The sequence below is a fragment of the Passer montanus genome, unplaced genomic scaffold (assembly GCF_014805655.1).
Source record: "Passer montanus isolate IOZ18808 unplaced genomic scaffold, ASM1480565v1 scaffold8, whole genome shotgun sequence".
Lineage (NCBI taxonomy): Eukaryota > Metazoa > Chordata > Aves > Passeriformes > Passeridae > Passer > Passer montanus.
In genome coordinates this window covers 12,744,300-12,768,823 of record NW_024373256.1, presented here as the reverse complement: position 1 = coordinate 12,768,823, position 24,524 = coordinate 12,744,300, and the positions used below count along the sequence as shown (strand labels likewise).

Here is a 24,524-nt window from a genome sequence, read left to right as displayed (position 1 = left end):
AGAGAATTATGATGTAGTATAATAGTGTCTAAGCTAATGGAATAAATTAATAGAGTTTTGATAATTGATTTGTAGAAATAATAATCTGAAAGCTGATTTTTAATTTTAATTTTTTTAGTGACTCTGTAATTGTCTTCATTAGAATGTTCCTAGAGAAATATGAAGTGGGCACTGAAATTTCCAGAGGAGTGTTTACTCCACGTGCTCTTAAACATCCATAATTAACCAGAAAATATATTTTCCAGAGAAAATATTTCTCAGGAAACATCTCCTTCAGAGTATCTACTAAAGACAGGCCCAGTGCAGAGATTCTCTAGATAGTTCTCCACTCAGGTAGGTGGGAACCTGCAATTTAAAGAAAACAGAGCCTTTCTTAGAAAATTAGAGAAAGAATGCTGGTTTTAAGAAATGGAGAAGTAAAATATATTATTATTTCTCATAATGCATTCATTCTTTTACCTTAGCATCTTGTTCAGACCTCTGCTGACTCTTGAGGTTTTAATGCTGCCCTCTGATATTTACTGGCACCTTTTCCATCCAGCAAAGTCCCCTGTGACTAATGCACTTTAGAGTTCCTCAATTGCCCAATGCCCAGAGCATTTGAAATACACAAAAGCATGAAGTTCAAATCAGAGATGTAATGTTACAGGAGTGTAAGTTCTCTCCTCCTTGGCAGAAGGAGATTCTGATCAGAGGAAAAGCTGCAGCTTCCCCAGCTGGGGAATTCTGAGTCTTTCTGGAGCTGAATCTCCATCCTGTGCTGCAGGTGGGATCCTTTGTGCTGCTGCCTCCACCCTCCTGCTCTGCCTTTTCCAGTGGAATCAGTTAACATTTCCTGGAGTTAGTGGAACAGAGTGTTGCCAGCGTGGTTCCTGTGCAGCTGTGCAGTGTCACCAGATGCTGGGGCTCCTCTGGGGCTTGTCACAGCTCGTGGCACACTGACAGAGACAGCACAGCTCTGCTGCCAGGGAGGAGCAGGCTGTTTGAAGGCCACACCAGGGGCCACATCACACCTGACCAAAAGCCCCAGGGCTGGGGAAGGAGGGCTAACAGCCTCAGGGCTGAAGGTGAAACTGTGCAGCTAATGACAACTGGAGTTTTTAAGTGTTTGGGATTGTCTTTTTGTTGAACCTATTGACTTGCCTTGGGTCTTCATGTAAAAGCCACCCAGGGCTGACTTAACTCCTGATTATCCTTCAGCAAACAAGGAGAAAGTGAAGAAATACATTAGGTCATCAATAGCAGTAACATCTCCTCTGTTCTTCAGAAAAAAAAAGTCTCTAAAGTGCCTCTTGTCTTGATTTCCTCCTGCTTTCTCTGTGTCTATGTGCCTTGAAATGTTACTGAGACAGAGCAGGCTTTGATTGTAAATTCTGGGTGAGGTTTCAGTGGCCATGGGGCAGCACAGACACAGCTGTGGAGCTGCATCCCAGGGAAATGCATTTGTTGCAGAGCAGCTGAGGGGCAGGGTGTGGCTGGGAGCACCTGTGGATGCTGAAGGTCACAGGATGCTTTGGGAAGATGCTGGAGTGTGGATTTCAGGGCTCAGTTCTTGTGGATGAAGGTCACAGCACACTTTGGGAAGGTGCTGGGGCTGGATTTCAGGGTTCAGGCCTTGTGGATGCTGAACATCACAGGATGCTTTGGGAAGATGCTGGAGTGTGGATTTCAGGGCTCAGGCCTTGTGGATGAAGCACACTTTGGGAAGGTGCTGGGGCTGGATTTCAGGGTTCAGGCCTTGTGGATGAAGCACACCACAGGATGCTTTGGGAAGATGCTGGAGTGTGGATTTCAGGGCTCAGGCCTTGTGGATGAAGCACACTTTGGGAAGGTGCTGGGGCTTGGATTTCAGGCACCAGCAGTGTGGATGAAGCACACTTTGGGAAGGTGCTGGGGTGTGGATTTCAGGCACCAGCAGTGCTCCCAGTGCCAAAGCTCTGCCCTGCTGTGCCCTGGGGACAGCAGTGATGTTTGCTCTGCTGGGGCACAGCTCAAACCCTGCCCACCCTGGGCTGCAGCTTTGGGGCTGCACAGCCCCTCTGCTCCAGGGAATCTGGGCAGAAATCTGCCCTGCCCAGCCTGGGGCACACGAGCAGGTTCAGAGTCTGTGCTGAGCTTCAAGGGAATTTTCTGTCAGCTGTTGGACTGCATGCACAGCAATGAAGTTGAGTTTATCAAATTATTTGGTCCATTAAAAATAGTGATAAAAAGTAGGAAAAATGGAGCAGGTATTTTTGTTGTTGTTTTGTGTGGGTTGGTGTTGTTGGTTGTGATTTTTTCTGCCTGAAGCCCCTGTGCTGGGCTCGCTGTGACCCTGCGGTGTGTGCAGAGCTCTCATTGGAACAGCAATTGCGCTCTCTGCTGGGGCTGGGCTGGACCTGCCTGTCCTCCGGGGCCGATTTCGAGGAAAAATGTGCTCAAAGAGGAGGCATTGGAATTTCAGGACATAGCACAAGAGATGAAGTAATTGAACGTAGTTTATTTTAAATTTGAAAAATAATCGTATAGTATTTTATAGTATTAATATATCTCAAACTAAAAATATATTGAAGGGCTCTTCAATATATTTCAAAATAGTTGTTTTTCTTGTGCCTTTAACTGGCAATTTTATTGTTATGGAGAAGAGGAAAAGTCATTAAATATGTTTTCTATACCACACGTGAAGGGTGAATTACAGCCTATTAGTTTTCTTCTTTCTTTTTCTTATGAAAGGGGCAAACATGAAGCTCCTAAGGCTTCACTAATTTTCCTTAACATGTATAAGATCATTGTTATCTATTATATAAAAGAATTCTTTATTACTGTTTTAAGCTGTATCTGTGTTCACAGATTTGCTGTTATTTGAGAATATGTATTTTTTTTAATTCCCTCCTGCCGGTACCCTTGGTGAGATGTACTCAGAGGAATTGGCATTAACAGTTTGTTTGCCTCCTCCGTGTCGATGAGCTACTCTTCAATTACTTTTCAGTAATTCAAATCAACATTTAGAATTGATTGTGGATGTTGTAACCACAGAGGCAGATATATTAAGACAGGATTGAACTCAGAATCAGCTTTGTGAGTTTGAAAAATGTAAATGTTATGTAAATCATAAGCCATCCTAGATGTCTTATATACATCAAATATAATTTATCATTATTAATTAGGACTTGTGATTGGAGTGGTGGGCTGTAGAGCAGGCTGGAAGCCCAGGTAGAGCTCAAAATGATGTCGTACTAAATGACATATAAAATGATAGTGTACTAAATTATATATACAGTGCTGAAGTGAGCTGCTGTTAAAGGACACTTGATATTCCCTGAGAGCTGTTCCCTGGTGTGGGGCTCCTCTGCAGGTTCCCCCTCCCTCCTCTCCCTCCCTGCTGGGCTTTGCCCTCTGTCCCAGGCGTTCCCCACGGCCCTGCCAGCCTGGCTGAGGCTCAGGGTGCCCAGGGTGGGTGTCCAGGACAGGCTGTGCCCAGCCTGGAGCATCCCCTGCTCACCCAGAGCCCCCAGCCCCAGTGCTGCACCCAGGCACTGACACTTGATAACCATGAACAGTAAAACCAGACACTTAGTTGCATTTTTTTTTCCAATTCTTGTTCCTCTAGAACCTCTAAAATCCATTCTTCTTTGGGTTCTCTTTCCTTATTTCATAAGCAGGTGCAGCCTTGCTCACCGTGGGCTAGAAGTGATGCCTGCAGTGAGCAGAGCTTTGGGGCAGCCCTGCTGGCTCTGCCAGAGCTTTGGGGCAGCCCTGCTGGCTCTGCCAGAGCTTTGGGGCAGCCCTGCTGGCTCTCACAGTGGGCTGCACCCCCAGGGCTCCCTGCTCAGCACTCACATCTCCCAGTGATGCAGAGAGCTGCAGTGAATCTCCAGTGCAGCGTGTGTGTGCATGTTTATCTTTGTTTAAGAGTTCTTTCTCTTCCATTTGTTTAAGAATGACAGCCCAACTTCATAAACTCAGTTGGTAATCACAGTTTAATTCTTACAGGTACTCAGTGCTGCTGTGTTTTATCACTGAAGTTATTTTTATGAGAAATCCATACCTATTCTCCTTTTGTGGTTTAATCTGGGGGAGCTCTCCCTCCCTGCTCCAGCTGTCAGTACTGCAGACTCAGCCAGGGAGCTGAAAATCCTTTTATTCCTCACTAGCAATAAAAGTTCAACACATCAAATTATCTCCCCATTTATTACTGTGCCACCTCATCAAAAGGCTACTGCAGGAAAATTTGTGAGAAATGATATATCCTGCAGATAAAGCTGAGCCAAGGCATAGCCACGGGGCTCTTAAAATAAAAAATGTTACTCAAATGGGCCTGTTCTGTACTGTTTTGTCCTAATCTTCACCTCCCCCCCCAAATTGTCTTTCATTTTCTTTTTCTCCTCTGCTGTTCTGTCACTTTTCCCTTTGATTCCCTATTTATCCCTCTCTTAGTCCAGAGCAGGCACCAAAAGTAGTTCCCCAGTTTGATCAGACTTGAAAAATGAACCTTCTATATCCTGCTTTCTTGATGTTGATCTGTTTGGTTTTTTAAAGAAGGTCTTTTATTGAAGCAGGTAGGGAAGCTGAGGCTGCTGCCTTGACCTGGGCTGTCAATCAGGGGCTCTGTGTGAGCTGTGCAGCAGGGATGGGATGTTTGCAGTGCTCTGGGGGTTAGAATCTGATTTTCCTGAGCAGTGCTGAAGCACCCATGCAGTGCTGCACTGGGCTGCATTTGTGCTCCTGTGCAAGCCAGAGAAAACAGATGTGATCGGAATCCTGCAGAAATGTGACATCCCGCAAGTTCCTTCAGGCAGGAGGAGCAGCTGGGGCTGTGTCACAGAGCAGTGGCATGGGTTGAAGTGTGCCTCAGAGATTCAGGCTGGCTGCCTGGGTTTTGTGCATTGCTGGAGCTCTTTTGTCTCTCAGGAGCAGGGGAGTTGTGTTCAGCTTGCTGGCTCTGTGGGAAAGAAGCTTGAGATGAAATCAGATCTTTGGGTTCTCCTTGGGGCATTGGGGAGTCAAAGCTACTGAGCTTCTCCTGGGATCTGGTTTTAGCAAACCTTTGTGGCCTTTTGATTGTCCCTTTGATCTGATGTCCCTCAGCACTTTGCTGTAAATAGCTGTCCTAATACACCTGAAGTTACAAACCAGCAGTGAGATACAAAACCGAATCAGCGAGGCAAATGCTTCCAGAAAAGTGCAGTTTTCCTCAGGATTTCTCCTTGAATATCCCAGTCCAAGAACTTTGTCAGTGGTTGAATGTGCTTTAGTTTCAGTATTAAAGTTATGTACAAAATCACTGTGGTAAGAAGCTGATAAGTAAGGATAATGTGGGGTTTTCTATGGGTTTGGAGAAGAGGTTTGTGAACTTCTTTTTTACTCTTTAGAGATGGTAAAATTATTTTTCTTTTACTACAAATTACTAATATTTGAAACTGGTGAGACAGGAAAGGAATATCCTGATAGACTACTGAGTCACTGACACAGCTTTAAGTGGAAATAAAGGTGTACATTACTGTCCAGATTTTAGTGGGAAACCATCTATTTTTAGGTCTACTGTTAGCAGAAATTGCAGTGAATAGTATAATGTCCTTAATGGTAGCCAAAATTGCAGCCTGCCGTTGCTTCAACTTTTCAAATTCCTTGATTTATTTCTCTGGTCCCTTTGGCTCAGAGTCAGCCCCCTCCTTCCACTTTGTGACATAATCTTTCCTAATTATTACTTTGTAATGAGGCAAGGTTAGTTGGAATAAATCATACGTTTGCATTCACATCAGATGCATTTTTAAATTATAAAGAGTTTTGTTTTCATCTTTGTAAAGGTTCACATGGCATATTTTGTTATTGAAATTTTGCAGCAAATGTTATATGTGTGCCCAAAAATGTTTCTAATTAAGTCTGAAAATATAAGAACAAGACTAAATTCTTTCTGATGTGTTTTTGTTCTTTGCCTCGTTGTGCTTTTACTGAACTAAGCAATTAAAATGTGTGTCCATATTGCATCACATTAGAGTAAGAACTGGATTTGCATATGGTGCTTTGTTATCTTTCATCTTTCAAACCACATCCCTGCTTATCAAGTGGTTTATTATTTTAATTTCAGGTTATCTCTGTTTATGATGCTCTGTGCGTTCTATTCCAAGCAGCCAGGATAGATTCTGCCCTGCATTGTGGCAACACTCTTGATAAAAATTAGAAATAACATGAGTAGCATTTCTAAAGATTTTCTTCTTTTTTTTTTTTTTTTTTCTCTGTTTCTACATAGTAGGTTTAAACATTTGTTGAGCTGGTAGTTGCCTTCCTTACAGCTAAATGTTGGCCATGGGACATCCTGCTCATGGTGTTTATTGAGGGATCAGTGTGTCAGTCATAAACGCAGGAGTTTTTACCAGGATTGGGTTTGGATGTGCTCTGTGATGTAACAGGTCAGCAGCACAGCCCCTGCCCAGCCTGGCTCCTGGCACTGATTCCCTGCCTTGTGGGGAGCTGCAGGAGTCCACAGCAGTCAAGGAAAAAGGATTGTTAACTGGTCCTGCTGGTTTTCTGGGGTTCTCTTGCTACCTGAGAAAACAATTGTTAAATCAGAGTGCATATTTCAAGTTCAAGTGTAGACCCCACTGACCTGGTATTTCTGTGCTTGTGCTGGTGTGTGCAGGATGTGAAGCAGTGATTTGTATAATAGATTTAATCGATGTTGGACAAAATTTCACCACTGAAAAATGGAAGAATCCAGGCCACTTGGAGCTTAATAATGGCTGCTGCTCTGACATTGATCTGCCTGCAGTGACCTTTTGCAGTATGGTTCAGGTGATAAGAAGCTCCAAGTTATTTTTGTTTCCCCTAGAAAATGTTTGAGGGAAGTATTTATGAGATAAACTTGCTCCTGAGTTTGTTCTGAAAACCACTGTCCTCTAGATGTGTTTCTGTTTTTCTGCAAAAAAACCCCAAAAACCCAACAAAACAAAACTCAAATGTAATTGTGCTCTTTTGGAGCCCAAACAACTTCATGTGTTTGGTTACATGACAGGAGCAGCATAATGAAGTGTATCAATAGCATTTTAGAATGCAGATGAGTTCCTTATGTCTCAGGGAAGAGCACAAATCAACACATAAAGTGAGCTGTTGGCTTTTTTTGTTGCATGGCAGATCATGAGTTTTGTTGTTTCAACACTTGTGCTGTATTTATTTCTTTTAATTAACATCTGTCATGTTGCTTGGTTTGGCAGTATCAGCTCAAGGCATGAGAGCAGCTCCTGACATCGTGTGTCTGAAGGGGACTATGAGGAAATTGCTGCATTTGGGGCACACACTGTCATTTCTGAGAGTTCTGAAATCAACATAAAAGTGGGAATGGACCTGTTAGATCCTAGCTTACCATCAGAGCAGACATCTCCTTGCAATTAACCATTGATGATTTTTCTACTCGCAGTCAGCGAGTCAGAATTCTAGTTTCTCTGTTTAACTGCACCCCTGTTCCGTTCATGCCAATACATATAATTAATGGAGTCCATCAACAGCCCATTTATTGCAATAATTTCCATTTTGTACTAAGGCTGCCTTACAATCAGGTAAAATAGGTGAAGTCCTTGGTGAGGATAGTTTAATACCATTGAAAGCAAGATGCTCATAATGTCTCTTGTTTCACATCTGCTGCTGCCAGTGGGACTTTCAGGTTAATCCCTTTGGATTTTGTTATATGAAATAGGAGGAAGGCTGTTCCAAAGTCCAGGCACTCTTGACCAGCTACTGAAATGTGTTATAAAATACATTTAAGAGGTTTGCAAAGTTGCCCATATTTTAGAGTAAGCCAACTTTATGGTTCTCAGATGAAATTACCTGGGCTGTAAAGTGCTACAGACTTCACTAGTCCCAAACCCACTGATTTTCACCTTACTGCTTCTGTATTAAGGGTAGCCTGGGCTGAAAAGTGAATCAGAATTTGTTTAACAGTACAAACAGTAAAACAATATATATTGTTTTATATATTGTTACAGTATATACTGTCTATACAGAGCTCCTTTAATTTACTCGTGTGTTTGCACAGGTTCATGGTCATGAGCAACTCCATGACCTCTTTTATGTGTATTGTTAAGGTAATTTTATAGAGGAAAGAGAAAACAAGGAGATTTTCAGAGTAATAGTCTTGTCATGTACTGAAAGCCATGACCTGTTTCATAACGTGTTAATTAACAAGGAATAAGTACGAAACAATGCCCATTTAATGGAAAGGACAATTTAAACTTTAACAGTTTAGTAAAGTAATAATGAGTGAGAAACAAAGTACAGTATTTCACATGCTGTACCTTGCTCCACATCCAGCTGGCCTATCAATTATATCCTGGACTCTACAGATGGTGCAATATATCAGAATTAAGTCAGTCACTTAGTTTGTTCCCAATTAAGTGCTAATACTCCCAGTGGAGGATATTACCCTGAGTTTCAGTTAAATGTCTGTCTCTAATGTCCCTTTATGGTCTTATTGTGGCGCTTTAAAGAGATGCCCTGTCATGTAGGCCAGAACTTTTCCTGCCTTGCTCTTCCAAGTGCTGCCTGCATGGCACTCCTTGTTTTTAGGAAGTGACAAAGAGGATTTGATATTTCATGGAGCTGGGAGGAGAGGTGTCATGCACAATAATCTTGGGATAAGGACATTGCCTCTGCAGTGTGTGTGACTTTACCCTTATATGTGTACTTACTGTTGCAAAAATGGAATGTTTCAGCGAGAAACAAGCATTGCAGTGTCCAGCCTCTTGTTGTGTGGGTTGGAATCCTAATGACCTCATCTCCTGAGGCATTACAGGCATTGCAGGAATTTCAGGGCTTGCTTTTCCCAGTGACTTACTGGACAGGTGAGTGGAGCTTGTGTTCTCCTTGCTCCATCTATCCTCTTTAACTTGGTGCTACAAGCCATTGCAGGGCTGCCACCAGTAGATTGATATCCAATTCCATTGCACTTCTTTACTCTTTTTGGGTGTTAGTCTCAGCCCAGTTAATGGCTCATTAATTTTCTGACACCTTTCCTGCCCTGTATCTATGTGTCAAGCTGGTGCTGGATTTGGTCCCTTGATCTAATGGACTCGCTGTCTTCCCCTGTTAGGCTTTAAGGTGACCCTTCCCTGGGAGGAAATCCTTTGACAGAATTTGTTGTCTGAACTGGCTCCAGAGATTCCAGGCAATTACATGAGCTTCTGAATATCTTTATTTAGAAGTTTAAAAGACATGTTCTTCCAGTGCTGCTTAAATTACCCTTGTGGATTTGCTGGCATGCTCTGGGAAATCTCTATTGTAGCGTGTTCAGTGAGTTCAGCAGTGCCTGAGTTATGCAGAGAAGTATAAAATATTTCCCAGATCCAGAGGGTTTGTGCTGAGGGGTTACTTGGCAACCTGCTTTATTGTTTATATCACAATGACCTGTAAAACTTCCTTCATCTACTCATTGTCAAAAGCATCTCTTTGGTATTTTTACGGCCACCAGCAATGAAAGTTTGGTAACTTAGATTTACTGAAAATTGCTTAAATGTAATTAATTTTGCTACTTAATCTATGACAAGAAAATAAAAAATGTCAAAAAACTGTATTTTTGTGGATGTGAAATATAAAATACTGTTTGGGAAAGAAAACTTGTTTGTAACAAGGGGAAATTATGATTTAGGTCTAGTCCCAGTATTAGACAATGACAGAGCATTCTGTACTAAGTGCTAAAATGCTAAGTGCTAATGCTCAGAATGCATACGGATTCATATGGATCGTAATTCCAGGTGTACTGGATAAGTGCAGCTTAACTTCTCAGCAGAATTTGGGGTGTTCTATCGCAGTTTGATTTCTGTTAATTAGGGGGGGTTTTGTTGGGTATGGTCAATTTTTTGTTTTTTGGATTTGGCCACTTAACATTTCACAAACAGTCTGTGACATGAAATCAGATGCATTGATTTTATTTTCAGAAAGATGATCAGCCTCATTCTGAGTTTTCTTATTAAGTATCTTTAAAATAAAACCAAATTATTATGTCCTGCATTTATAACAACTTTTTATCTGGCATCTCTTTTACTTTGCTAGAATTTTTGTATTGTGTTGGGCATTTTGGGGTTGTTTTCGCCCTTTCCTTAAAAAATGAATGGTGTTATGATCAAGAGTCAAACCACAGTGGATTCCTATTATCTTTTTCATCACTGTTTTAGAAGATGTGCTGCATGTCTTTCCAGTGTACAGTAAGTGAAGTTGGTCCTGCCTTGAAGTTTGAAAAATGAGCTCATAGTTTGCTCGCTAAATATAAATAGATTTTTCAGGTTTTGCTGTAGTTCATGGAATAAAACCAGTAAAAAATATTATTTGAATCTTTAGCTGAAAAACAAAGCAGTTGCAAGATTGCGAATGGGCAATTGCATGGAACATTTGTTCCATATTCCAATGTTTCAATGCATAGAACATTTTAGACAGTATTTTTCACTTTGTGAATATTACATTTTTAGAAATAAAGTTCTGGAGTTAGACTAGGAGGTTAAATTTCACAGGTTTTTTTAATTAACAGATTTACACATTGTAAATATAGTCAATTGTTTAGAGGATGCTAGCTGCTTATTGTTTCTTTTTACTTTTTACTGAGTCCTCAGGTAGAAATGTGTGGAAGTTGGGACTTTTGATGGAGGGAAGGGCTTTATTAGAAAGCTAATTACGATGCCAGTGTTGTCCTATCATGGAAAATCAGGAGGTAATGATGATCTTTGTGTAAGGAACATAATAGTCATTATGTGCCAAGGTACAAGTCATGTATCTCCTAAGTCTCTGTCTTCAACCTTTCATTGTAAGCAAAATGTGTTCTTGTAAATGGTATGGAAAAGACCACTGGTAGGATGCTGATAAATAACTCAGCAGTGTCTTGGTTTTATTTGTTTCAGTAGGACATTACTCAAATTTCTGTGCAAAAGAATGTCTTGACAGAGAAAAGAGGCAAACAAACTTGCTGATAGCTGCTTGCTGCTTAATAGCTAAAATATCAGCAGAGATAATAATTGAAATAAGTGCAATCAGTACAAATAGAAATAGAGAAATAAAAATAATAGCTGGAAAATAATTGCTTATGTGGTTTTATGCTTGAAATATTTTCCACCTTGCATAATTTTTAATGGGATCTGCTAGACCTGACCTTGGATTTCCAGGTTGTGCTGCTGAAGGAGCAGATGGAGCCGAGGCTGGATGTCCCAGTGTTGGAAGAGGCACCAGACATTTATGTTCAGAGAGCTGACCCCAGCCTTGTTGCAGTGCACAACAACACCTGGAGACAGGAAATGCTGATGGAAAAGCATGACTGTGACTCGTTTTCAGCTCAGTTAATGTCACTACAGAAACCTCCCTCTCTTCAAAGAGTTGCCTGTAAATCCTGCTCACATCCACCTGGTATTTCCATTTGTTACTTTTCTTGTTGGTCTCTCTTTTAGATTATTTGGACTTTTAGCTTTGCTAGGGGAATGTACAATATTTGTTTCAATAGAGCTTTTGATTTTGCTTTCTAGCAGCAGAGCACTCCTTTAGCAGTGCCACCCTGTGCACTTGGAGCGTGCTGCATGCTGGAATTTTCAGCTGGAATTTTCTAAGAACACTGGGAGTCACCTGGCTCCTTTTCACTGTCTTTGTCACTGTGTTATATCTCGGGTTTAATTGCTTGGAATGGGACAATAGAGCGAACAGGACAAGTGTTTGTGTAGGCTGTGGGAAAGGAGCAGCAAACATCCAAAGGAAATGGAAGGTTCCTGTTGCAAATCCCCAAGGCCTGCAGAGGATTTCTGGGAGTCTGTAGTTGTCCCCTCTTTCTGTGGGGATAATTGAATTTACAGATCCTCTCCCGCCCTGGAGTTTTGAGGCACAAACCAGTGTGGGCAGGCTGGAAGGGATTGGGTTGGGTTCTGAGCACAACCCTCTGGAGATGAATGATTCTGCAGCCAAAGTAAGAGGAATCAGATGGATCTGGCATCAGCACATGAAGAAGATGTAGCTTCCCTGAAAGACAGTTGGAAGTTGTCTTGCAGGGGGAAGGACAGGGGCAAAAATGTTCTGGCATCTTTCATTTTAGTAGTAACTTGCAATGAAACACTAAAAGGAACATGGAGAATATGATAACTGAAACATAATTTATGTGCATTGATTGTACTTGTTTGGCCTATGTTTTTTCTGCTAAAATTCCATTTATTAATCCTTTGCAAGTAACCAGTAGATGTGAGGTAACTCGGTTACTTTGAAACTCATGATGATTTAACAGTTGTAAATCATGTGATTTTCTAGACTCTTTCCTCTTTATTAACGCTCTGGAAATGGAGGAAGTTTTGAACAGTGATAGATACTTGAAACATGGAAATCTGTAAGCTACAATTCAGAAATATAATTACTTGTCTGTTGTTGATTTTGTTGTGCAAAAAGGTAATAGCCTAAACATAAAATAATTACAGGAAATGAAACTTTTGAAAAATTTAGCTTTATGCAGCATAAGACTCAATTAAAATGGTTTAAAATGTAAATATACAAGTCTTAGCAATATACATGGAAAATGTAAATTCTTAAGTTTGTGGTATACACTACAATTATTACTAAAAAATAGTAGATGATGATAATTGGGAATAGTAAATTAGAAGGACCAGTAAAATTGCTGTGAAGTAGGTTTTAGAATTTTTTAAAAATATTTTCTAAAACCTAAAAACCAGAAGGACTAGAATAAGGAAACCTTTACCCTCAAAATGCAGCTTGAACAATTATACCTATTGGATTATAATTGGAAACTATGATCTGTTGCATTTATTTATTTGAAAATAATGGGTAAAAAAAAAGGGGAAGGACTGCAAAAGCTTCGCTGCTGCGGGTCCTCAGAAGAGGCCAGGCCGTACAAGGAGATTAGACTTATTTGTAAAAAACCTCCCTGTTCCAGGCGTTTTCTCCAGCATGAGGGGAAGGCAGTGACTCATTCCGTGGGGATGCCTGTGCCCTGCAGGCTCTGTGGGGAGTGTGTGCAGTGCCGGCACCGGGGCTGGCCGGGGCCTCATCCATCTCGCGCTGAACGACGAACGGCGCGGCGATAACGCGGCTGCTCACCGCGTCAAGTCCAGGGGCTGCTTACCCCTGACTAATGGCTGTGTGCAGGTACAAGGTGTATTTCTTCCTCCCGAGGAGCTCTGATAAGATTAGAAATGTCCTTCAAGGCTGCTGTGTTGTCCTTTAGCCACCCGGCCTCGCCAGCCAGGCCTGCTAATTACAGTGGGGCCATCAAAGGTGTTCTTATCCACAGGGCTGGAGGGAGAGGGGCTCCCTGACAATGGAGCCAACAAGAAGGGTCCGTCCGTGCTTATTTTCAGCAAATCTCTACCAGGTGAACTGTGGCTGAAGCAGTACCTGTGTAGTGTTCTGTATTCCAAACATATTTTATTAAAAAACAAGCAAGAGCAACCTTAGTAAGAATGTTCTCTGGTTCTGGGACAGACAAAGTGATGGAAGTTGGTTTGAGGCAAGCATTCTATTGTACTTTGATGCATTTTCTTTCCCCTTCCTCCCCTGCTGTGTGCAGAAATGCCCCCAGTGTGAGCCCTTTGGTGTGTGCTGCATCAACAGGAGAGAAAATGGATGAGGATTTTTCAAACTGTGAATTATGTGAGCAGTAATTATCCTTGTTCTTGTCTAATGAAGATATTTAACAACTAATAGTGACAGTTTTCCTTAATTTTCACCCTTGCTCTTGAGTGAGGAGTGCATGGGTGTTCCTGTTAGTAGTAGTATTACTCCTCATGATCTTCCTTAGAGGAGATCCTCATGTTGCTGTGCACCATTAAAATCTCATCTCCACATGCTCCCATCATCCTGGCATTAACACTTAAATAAGGATTCTTTTGTAGGACCTAAGGAAGGCTAAACTATTGCTCTTGCCCTTTTTGGGCCCTCTTGGAGCTGTGTCTAGAATATGATGTCCCACTGGGCCTTCAGAGCCAGAAGGGGTTTGGGTGGAGGCTGGAGCAGGTCGTGTCCCAGCAGAGATGTTGGGCACTGCTGTCACTCTCCCAAAGAGTCTGGAGAGGAGGCAGGGGCAGGGAGGATCCTCTGAGGGAGGCACTGGCTGCAGGCAGCACTGGGGAAATGCTCCTTGGAAAGGGGAGAGAAGAGGAGAAAGAATCTCTTCACAGTGATTCCAGAGACACTGGGGGCTTCCCATAGCTGAAAGCCCTGAAAGTGTGACCAGACAGGGCATGAGAAAACTGAGCTTATTGTGAAAGTAGGTCCAGTTTGAGCAAGAGCTGCAGCTGGAGCTCATTGACCTCCAGAGGCCTCTCCTTCTGGCCCTGATTATTCTGCAGCTCTGTTTGTCCTGGAAGGGTTTGCAAACACCCACATGGACCTGTGTATTCATTTTAGTAGGGAGGCTGAGCTGCTCAGCCTATTTTGCTACCTGAAAATTGTAGAAAAAGCAGTAAAAGTGATAGTGTTGCAAGTACGATGAGTCATTTTTTATTATACAGGTATTTACCCTGGTTATTTCCATCCCGTTCAGAATTAAGCTCTAAACTGACTGTGTTTCAGTGGCAGCTGGTTGTTTACTTTTCAATTTGTGATGCATTTTTAATGATTCGACAAAATAAAATGAAGTATTTGAGTACGAAGCATATTTGATAAGCAGAATTAATAGTCTGCAATAAGTTCTTATAAGTAAGGTCATATTAAAAATGTAGCTCTCATAGTGATTGTCCCTTGCTGCTTCCAGGATTAATCACAACCTTTTATTTCTATTCATCTTCTAGTCAAACACCTCTGTGGACAGCACCTGCCAAGCTTCTTCATTCCATTTTCCACGGTGTTCTTACTTTTCAGACCCTTTGGGAAGAAACAGTGCCTGGGTGAAGAAAATGTATATTTTGGCAAACCCATGGCCATCTATTTACTATTGTGAGGTTGTGAGAAGGATACTTTTGCAGTGATAATTTCCATGATGGAGATGTTTATGCCCTCAGTTACAGTTCATTCTCTATGTGCTCTCCAGAGCTATTACATTAAATTGTCTTTCAGCTGTTGGACAGAGGCAAACCCCCTAAACCTCTTTTTATATTAATCTGGACTTTTATTGCAAAATAATGCTTAAGATTTTTTTCTGCAGCCTGAATTTAAAAAGAGGCTGAGAGGAGACAGAGGGGCTTGAGTTGATCAGTGCAGGGGATGATGTGGAGTGTGTGAAAGCCCAGGCTGAGGAGCAGATTTGCCTTCTTCTACCAATAGAAGGACTCTTCCCAAGGTCTGTTCTCTCATCCTTGGGGCTGGATTTGACCTTTTTTAGTGTGCTAACATATTCCTCTTCTGTTTGGCCTTGTCAGGGATTGTTCTTTTTTTCTCCTCTCAAAAAGTTGTTTCTGCTTGCTTTGAGAGGGAAAGAAAAAATAAGCAACCAACACTATTTTTGTTCCCAAAACTCACAGTCCCCTGCTGAAACCATCAACACCTCCTGAAATTCCAAATGGAAAAGCATTGCCTCTTTTTCTTGTTTGCAATGAAGTGAGGATTATAGTAATAGTATAAGTATTAGACTGCACAAATTATACAATGAATGTAACACAAAACTAGATTTGGTGAGGCAAAAAGGGATTTAAACAGCTGCTTGAAGTGAAAACAGATGATCCTGGGAAATCACTAGGAAATAACATATAGTACTAAGAATGTCAGAGTTATTATTTTTACTTTCCTGACATGTCAGCATGTTGTTTGCAGTATTTTTTCATAAAAATAGAATTTATTCAAGCAATTTATCCTTAATGTGTGTAGTACAAATAGTTTATATTGTGCTTATATATCATATTAACAATATTTGATTTGTGCTTTCTTTACAAATTGGAATCATTGATTTTTCTGTGGTTCTCATTTTGCACTTAGGCTGGTGCTTTCAGTTCCCATTTTAGGTGCTGTGCTTTGAAAAAGCTGATTTCTCATAAATTTATTTTCATTTATAAGAGGGCCTAGGTACCATATTCCTTCTTTTTTAGGAATTGCTTGGCTCTCTTTTGGAGTCAATTAATGTCTTAAAAGTTTCAGCTTGCTCCAAAAGAGCACTAAGTGTTCTTCCCCTTCCTCAGAACACAAACCTTCCATTTTTGACCTCAGGTGACATTCACTCCGGGTTCTTACTGTTTTAATTCTCTTCTTTCTTGACTCCACTTTGTCTCAGTGATTGTGACAAAAAGTCTCTGGAGATGATCATCAAAAGTTTCCAAGCACCTGCTGCTTGAAGGGAACCTCTCTGTGTGTAGAACCCTTACCTTGATTCTCCTAAGTGCTTTTATTTAATTTCCCCATCTTAATTTGTCCACTGGCAAAATTTATTTGAATGTGTTCATTAATTCCTGCTTCAGTGTTTTCCAGGTGCCTTGAGACTGTCCATGTCAGTCCCACCCTTTTTCGTTATTTTCCTGACTCACACACAGCCCCTACATTTATTTTCTGATGTTCCTAGACTGTGATAGGGTTTTAAAGGTTTCTGAAATTATTAAAAATGCTGATATAACTTACATTTCTGTGTAGAATGTTTCAAGTCTTGGTGAGCATAGTGGGACTCTAGGTATGCACTGCCTTGGTTTTGTTTAGTTTCATTTTCTTGTTGATTGAGGTAGCCATCTAAAAATACAACAAAATCAAGAAACAAATAAAAGTTAGGCCTTTTTAAAATTTTGTTTAGTATAAGGAGAGTTCTTTGCCTGCAAAGATGTAGAAATTCTCTGCATGTGGGTGTTTTGCATTTTTCTTTATGTACAAGGAATTGAAATTACTCTATCATTCAGACATTTGTGCTCTTGCTGGGAGCAAATAAGTTTTGAGCAGCAAAAGACTGTTTAGAAAAACTTCACAGCTTTGTGAAGACAGCTTCCAACATTTTAGAAAGGAAATATTGAAAGCTGCTAATAGCTGAATACCTGGGCAAGTGTGTAGTTTGCACCAAGGAGATGTCTCAATGATTCAGTTTTGTTTAATGTATTTATTTATTACAAACAAATATTTATTTATATTTATTTATAAATATTTATGTATTTATAATTGCTAATATGTATCAATATTTAATTGTATTTATTTTTTATATTATAAAGAGGCAGGACCTTGGGTTTAGTGTGCTGCAAGAGTGATAAATCTGAGTTAGATCTACTTTCTAAGTCTCTTGGGATTAAAAAGCTTTTGGGGAAGAGATCCATTAATGCGTTTTAAATCTATTGATTCACATAGAAAGGGACAATTTAAACTCAGAAGTCACCAAGGGAACTTTCCATTAAGTTGAGGAGCCTGTGGTCACAGCTCATTGGATCTTTATGAAGTAGAAAATGTGATGCAGACCACACTGGCATTCTCTTAGAGGAAATCATGCATTTAACCATGGAGCCAAATACTGTAGCCAATTACATGAACATACACCTATTTTACACGTGGCTGATCTTCTGAGCAAAAGGTATTAACAATGTGCATGCCATCTTGTTTTAGGGGCTATTTACTTTTAAGTCAGTGATATGGGATAAAGTTTAGAGAAGAAAAGACTGATATATGATTTCTGTCAAAATTTTCTAAATGGAAAGAAGCCTTGCATAGAAATGTGTGAGTGGTCTTCAGATGACATCAGCAAAGACTAATTATAACCCTGATATATTAATGTGTCATGTTGTAGCCTGTGTATAAATGCTAACATCTGAAACTGCATGTAGAAAAGAAAGAAAAATGTTCAGTGTTGAAATCCACTTCTTTAAACTGTGTTTTAAAAATGACTTTGACTTTATTAGAGGATATAAAAGTGCTGATTATAACTCAGCTTTTTTCTGCTTTAGAGTATGAGGCTGCGTAAAAATCTTTACTTTCAAAACATCTGTTCTTAAATGTAACAGAGTGAACTTTCTGGTAGCATTAGATATTTACAGTGGAACATCTTGTTTAATGTTGCTAAGACTTGTGAATTGGTCTGTTTTTAATGTATATAATAGATGTACTCCCATGCACGTGTCCACAGACATTTAGAAAATGCCTTTCTGCAGTTTAGTCAGAGCAGTAGCTTCCTCACTGTCAGGAAGTTAAGTAGCACATTGAAAACTCATAGAAAACTTGAGACCTAAACTTTTACGACAAAATATTGTGGGTATATTTGAGAGTGTAAATTCCTGATTTATTTGCCAGTCCTCATGCCTCTGTCCAGGCTCTGGGCACTCTGAATTGCAGAAATTATTTTCTTTTCCACATCTTTTTACCTTTACACTAAAACCGAGAGGAAGGAAAATGCTGACAGTGTAATTTGAATAACACAGACTCTTTTCAGCAGTACTTTTGACTTATTCCATTGCTGAAAATAAATGAGGAGCTGAGACATTATAAATTCTACCATGATGGGTTGTTGTGGCTATTGGCACACATTGTGCCTGTTGGTATATGAAGATTAATGTGTTCCATGCCAGAATGTACTTCCCTATGCAAAATACTCTGAGAGTGTTGAGGGGATTGGGGCAAGAATTATGCAGAGAGCACCAAAGCTAAGTGAAAGTAAATTAAGCATCCCCATCTGGCTTTAGTTCCTTGCAAATGGCCCCAGCTCTGGGTTCCAATAGCAGTGACTGTTCATTCTAGCTCTCACTTACAGGGCAGATTTCTGAAGCTCTGCCTTGTGCTCCATTAGTCACGATTTCTCCTGTAAGATTTCTGAATGCTGAGGATGTGTGCACTGAGGGAATGACAGAACTTTGCACTGAAAGTACCCAGGATATTCTTAAAATGTGATATCAGCCTGGAAGTACTGCCTCTGATTTCAGTGGATGCACACATTCCCCTTTTTCCTGCCACTTCACTAACACTGTGGCTCATAAGAAAGCAGCTGGAGAGACTTCTAATCCCATATTCCAAAATGTCAGGGTAAGGATTAGTCCAGCTAGCAGCTCTCTCACAAAGTTTGCTATAAATACTTGCATCAGGAGTGCTGGAATTTCAGTTTTCATATGATGGTTGGTTTTAAGTGAAGGTTTGATATTGATGGGTGTTACTAGGCAGTCTCAAAGGATAGAAATAAAGATTGTATTGGTTATAAGACCTTCGCTCTGTGTTCAGCTTTAGAAGTATAAAGGCAAGTAGTCGATAGTAGAAGTAGCCTAGAAAATAAAAATTCATATCCATTTCATTTCAAGAGACAGATGGCATAAATCTATTTAGATTACATTCAGGTTTTATTACAGAAAGGTGCAAAGATCCAGCATTCTCCACAGTCTTGTCATGTGTACTTAGCTAGGTGTCAAGGATTTTAGATTTCAATCTAATCTCTCTTAGCAGCATCCCTGGTTTCCTCAGGCAGATCACTTGATTGCAGTGTCACAATTCTGTGCCTGTGACAGAGGAATCAGTGCCACTTCACCTCCCTGGGCAGGGCTATCTCAAATCCTTGATGTGTTGTGCTGCCACTGGGGCTGTGATCCTGGTTAGAGCCTCTCGGGGCTTGATAAAATACAAATGCTAATAATCTTGATAAAAGGGTGTGTGGGGCATGCCACTAGGTTTAAGTGGATTTTTACTGATCAGATTGTACTAAGAATTGCTGTCATGGATAGTGTAAATTAACAATTAATAAATACAGGGTGATACCGAGAAAGAATAATGCAGGAAAAAGCTTTGTTACAGGACAAAAAAAAAAAAAAAAGAAAAAAGAAATAATAGCAAGCCTTGTATGAAAGGTACAGAGAACAGAATGGAAAGAAAGTGCAGCCAGTTGTGCTTTATGAAATGTGTGGATTGCTGGGTTTTTTTCATGCCATGCTGAGGGCAAGGTAGAAATTCTTGTTTCTGGCCTGCTGTAGCCTGTTCACCCCAAAGTGGGTGGAAAAGATGAAAACTGATTCTCCACAGTCTCTGTTTTACAGCTTCACGATTTTCTCTCCTGCTTTGAGCTGCACACTGACTCGTCTTCTTTCTTTTTTTTTTTAATTGCCTGCAAAATGTGAAACAGATTTGTTTAGAAAGACAGACACGGTTCTCTCGTGTTTCTTGCTTCTGCTCTGGGTGGCTGGGAGCTGAGCTCAGATGACTAAGCAATTGTGGCTTAGGTCTTTCCATCCTTCTGTCCTTCCTTCCTTCCTTCCTAGAAAGCTGAAAAATATGACCTTTTCCTTGAGCTTTATGTGTGACTTAAATGCCATTGCTAAGGATCTGGAAAACTTGGGGCTAAACTTTAAAACCAGTTTTGTATCCAAACTCCTTCTTTACGATGAATAAATTTTTGGATACTGAATGTGTTGAAGGATGCTTAATAAAGGAACGAAATAGCAGCCTACAGCTAAACTCAGCTTTCTGAGCAAGAAAGTAGAACCTTATTCCAAAAATAGGGAGCAACTATTGCTCAACAAAGTGAGTGGTGCCCACATAGACTGAGCAGTGCAAAGGCTCCAGCTGGGTGCTGTGGAGCTGAGGAGACTCTGGTGCTGAAAGGTGCTCATCCCATCTCCTGAGAGGTAGGTCTGCATGTGCATTCCTTGGCTTTGCCTGGAGCTCTGAAACAGAACAGCTTCTGCAGGATTCCAGGTGAAAAACTGCCCCTGACAGGAGTCAAACATTTTGGTACCAGCCAGAGGGAGTAATTAGACTTGTTTGCATATTGAACAGCAGCCAGGGAGTTCTGATCATTCTCAGAAAAGTGCTCCCATTTCCTAAGCTTAGTATAGAAAAATAAATAATTTTTTTGTTTGTTTGGGTGGAGGAGTGGTGTTTTCTGGTGGGTGGTTTGTTTTTTTATAGCTTTTAATTTCTTTTTTCTGAAATGCTGAAATACTGTTTGTGTATCATGAAGTTGATATCATTGCAGAACTCGATATTATTCAGTTGTGACTCCGTAGAACTTTGCTGCTGATGCAATAGTGTCTGGATTCCTCCTTCTCATACCTTCAAAACCTTCAGAGACACTGTTTTATGCATATTCATTCTTATAGGAAATGGTAGTGCTAAAGTTTACTAGTAAAATCCATCTTCAGCACAGTTGTTTATCAGATCTATGCATTCATTAATAAAGAGTCCCTGCTGTTGTTGGCTCCAGTACAACTTAATTAATTACTATTTGAAATATGGATGTGGTAAATGATCCAACTTAGTGAAACAGGAGAGCAGCTGTTACCTTGTTTTATGTTTGAAGTCACTGGCTTTTCTCTTTATTTGTGTGTGTCATCCCCTTTTTCATCTTATGACAATAATTCCATAAATTTTGGACTGGGATTCATCTGTAAACCCTGCCCCCTGTTTTGTTTTCCCACTGTGTCATCTTGTTCTCCTCTGTACTCCCCATTTTATCATCTCATGTTACACCATCCATTCCTGTCTCTCCCTCTTGTCTCTGCCATAGATTTTCAGAATCCTGGTTTCCCTTTTCTTTCTGGTTCCTTTCTTCAGCTATTCTGTGTTCCTGAGAGCCAAGTAAGTTGTTTCCTGCTCTGCTGGAGAAACTGCTGCTTCTGCCACCTTTCCTCAAGATCTACCTCCTGGTGACATATGCCTAAATGCCTTCTCAAAACAACCTTAAGGAATTCATTATTTTTTTTCCCTAATTGTTTCCATTTCCCCTGCAGCTTTTTTTTCTGGTCAGTTACTGAACTCGATTAATTTCTGCTCCTCTGTCTACTTACTCTTCTTTCCTTACTTTTATTTTCTTTTTGCTGTCTGGAGGAGACACTGAGAGCTGCTGTTTACCAACACCTCAGCTGGCTGCAGGGTTCCCTGTCAGCATTTCTGTGCAGTGCAGACTGGAGAGAGGGAAGGGACACATTTCAGCCCTGAAATAACCAGTTCCATCCTCAGTGTCTTTCCATGGACATCCTGGCACTGCAGGCTGTCTTCTCTCTCTTGATTTCTTTTCTGCTGAGGTGTTTTTTGGAGAGTTTTCTCAGTGAAGCTCTGGGTTTGTTAAGCCCTGCTCTGAGCAGGGGGATGGACTGTGATCTCCAGTCCCTTTCAACCTCAGCCCTTCCTGTGATGCTCTGGAGGGGGAGAGAAACAGGAATGGAGAGCAAAGGAACGAGTGGAGTGAACACTGTGTGTTCATGGAAAGAAACACCATGCAGAGCTGACAAATGCTACAGCAGAAGCTGTTTAACCTGCTTGTCTCAGCACAGAAGATGTAAATCCCAATTGCAAAGTTTCAAAGAAAATGAAACAGCCAGGGGATAAATCATATTTGACTTCATTCTGAAATAAAGGCAAACAATGAGTAACATTCTAACTCAGTTATTTGTTCTGTTAGCTGTGTGCTGTAGCATTTGAAATGTGCTCTGGCAATATAGTTTTAGTTATTTTAAGGGCAAGGCTAAAATGAAAGAATATGTGCAGAAATGTGAGCACAATTTGAGTCTTTGCTGTAGCACTTAGGTATCAAGGTGTCCAGTGTTTTATTTGTTCCAAAAAGGTTTAATTATTTCAGAACTGAATAGTAAGGAGGATCTAGTAGTACTTATAGTAGGTAGAGTTACAGAGACCCCTAGAAACAGTCTTCAGTGGCTTATGCTTTTATAAATATGCGATGAAGAAAATTTTATGTTCTCTACTTCAGAGACAGAAAACATGAGTGTTTAATGAGGAAAAAGAAGTTTGTATGAAATAATTGAAACAAAGGAAAGCATGAGGTAGGGAAAATATTTCAAACAGCATAAATGTAGGACTTCCTTTTTACGGAGTGTGATTTTCTTAGACTACCATTGTAGAATCAGACATGTACTTTAAAAAGCATGCAAGTCTCGAAGCTATTTCCTTTTTGAAATGAGATGTTGGATTACAAAAAAAAAAAAAAAAAGGCTTTATTTTCTTCATAGAAATAGATGGAAGTCCCTTTATTTCATTTATACTCGATTCTCATTATCCTGGGACAGAGTAAGGGCTGTGTGAAAAGGAGTAGGAGAAAGAATAAAGACAGAATTTTTCATTGTCCAAAAAGTGTTTTTTTCCCTATCCATAGGAACGAAGAAAGCCCTTGTGCTTAGAGGAATGAATAATGATTTATCAGTCTTGAAACATATGGAAGTGAGTAAGTTCATGGAAAGGTTGTCTGTTGGGTTCAGTTTGCTTAATGGAAAGATGTATAAAGGAATGATATCAATCTCTGTTTTTGTCCTGTAGCTATTTGAGGTTATCTATGTAAAGGAATTGTATGAAGTTTTAAAAAGGCAAAGTATATAATATATTATTAATGTGTTGTTCATTATTATGCCTTACACCAAGTGTCCCCCTACTAATTGCTGTCCTAGTAACTTTTTTTATGCCTTCCTGCTGCCCTTTCAACCTCTTCCTTTGTTTTGTCACTTTACTACCAAAAGCACCAGATTCAAAATTATGCATGCCTGGGTTATCAATGTTTATCAACTCTAAGCATTCCCCATAGAGCAGTACCCATTCCCATGTCTCTTCTGTGTTTGTTTTGTTTGTGGGGGTTTTGGGAGTTTTTTGGGGGTTTTTTGTGGCTTCTTTTTGTTTTGTTGGCTTTTTTTTTTTGTTTGTTTGTTTTTGTTTGTTTTTACATTTTTTTTAATCTTTGGTTGGGTTTTTGGGTTGTTTTGTGAGGTTTTTTTGTTTGGTTGGTTTTTGTCGTGTTGTGTTTTTTTCGGGTTTTTTTTTGTTTGTTTTGTTTTGTTGTTGTTGGTTTTTGTTGGGGTTTTTTTTGTGTTTTTTTTTTTTTTCCACAGACTCTTTATTTCTTCTGTTTTGTGCACTGTGAGCATGATGTGAGAGGCTCCCAGCTCCACATTCATGCATGTGGTGCCACAGGTGCCTGAGCCGTGCCTGAGCCATCCCTGAGCCCTCTGAGAGTGGGGTGGGCAGAGCTTTTTTCCTTTTGAGTGACTGAAAAGCCTCTCAGCAGTGTCCAGTATAATCTATATTCTATAAATAAAATTCTCCAGGTGCTGAGGATAGACTAAAAGAGCTGCAGGGTCTTTCCTGAAGCCCTTTTGTGCAGGTTGGAATAGTCCTGGTCAGCTGGGAGCTCCCCAGACTGGCAGGTGATGGGGAGGGGTTAGGAGGAGCTGCACATCCCCAGCTCCTCCAGGGCTCTGGGGTGAATTCCACAGGCCCTGTGGACTGGTGAAGGTGTTTGTTTACTGCCTTTAACAGAAATCTCCCTCAAGGTGTTTTGTGAGCGAAGAATTGTCCTGATTCATGGTGCGATAAAGAAATACAGCTCAGGAGGTGGATGCCAGAGAGCAGAGTGTTCACCTCCAGGAGGGCTTTTCATTTGCCTCCTGTGCTGATGACGTGACAGTTTTAGTCTCATTTGAAATCAAATATGAGTTCTAACTGCAGTTCAAGTAATGAGAGAGGAACCCCAGATTTTCTCTGCCTGTTGGGATCTGCTTTGAGCAGGTTTCAGCAGTTCTGCTCTTTCCAAAAGGCTTTGTTCCACTCTGACCGTGGCAGGTGAAGCCCTGGGTTTGTCCCAGGGCTCTGAGATAATACACAAGGGCATTTTTGGGGTTCTGGTTGTTCTGGCTGAGGCTCCTGGAGGTCTTTGGCAGAGATGACCACTCTGATACCCAAGTCCTCGGCGTGGTGCATTTCCATTGCTGGTTTCA

The 24,524-nt window shown here is 40.6% G+C and overlaps 1 protein-coding gene across 22 annotated transcripts in view; it reads left to right on the top strand.

Annotated features, from left to right (window-relative positions):
- RBFOX1 (RNA binding fox-1 homolog 1) overlaps positions 1–24,524 on the top strand; it is a 1,145,409-nt gene that overhangs the window by 421,267 nt on the left and 699,618 nt on the right. For 4 of the 22 annotated variants that reach the window (XM_039732152.1, XM_039732157.1, XM_039732149.1 and 1 more), the window contains exon 1: positions 20,401–20,432. The exons of the other annotated variants lie outside the window; for them this stretch is intronic. The gene's annotated coding sequence lies outside the window, so the exon portion shown is untranslated. Of the gene's footprint in view, positions 1–20,400; positions 20,433–24,524 lie in introns of those variants that run through there. 22 annotated transcript variants of the gene reach the window in all.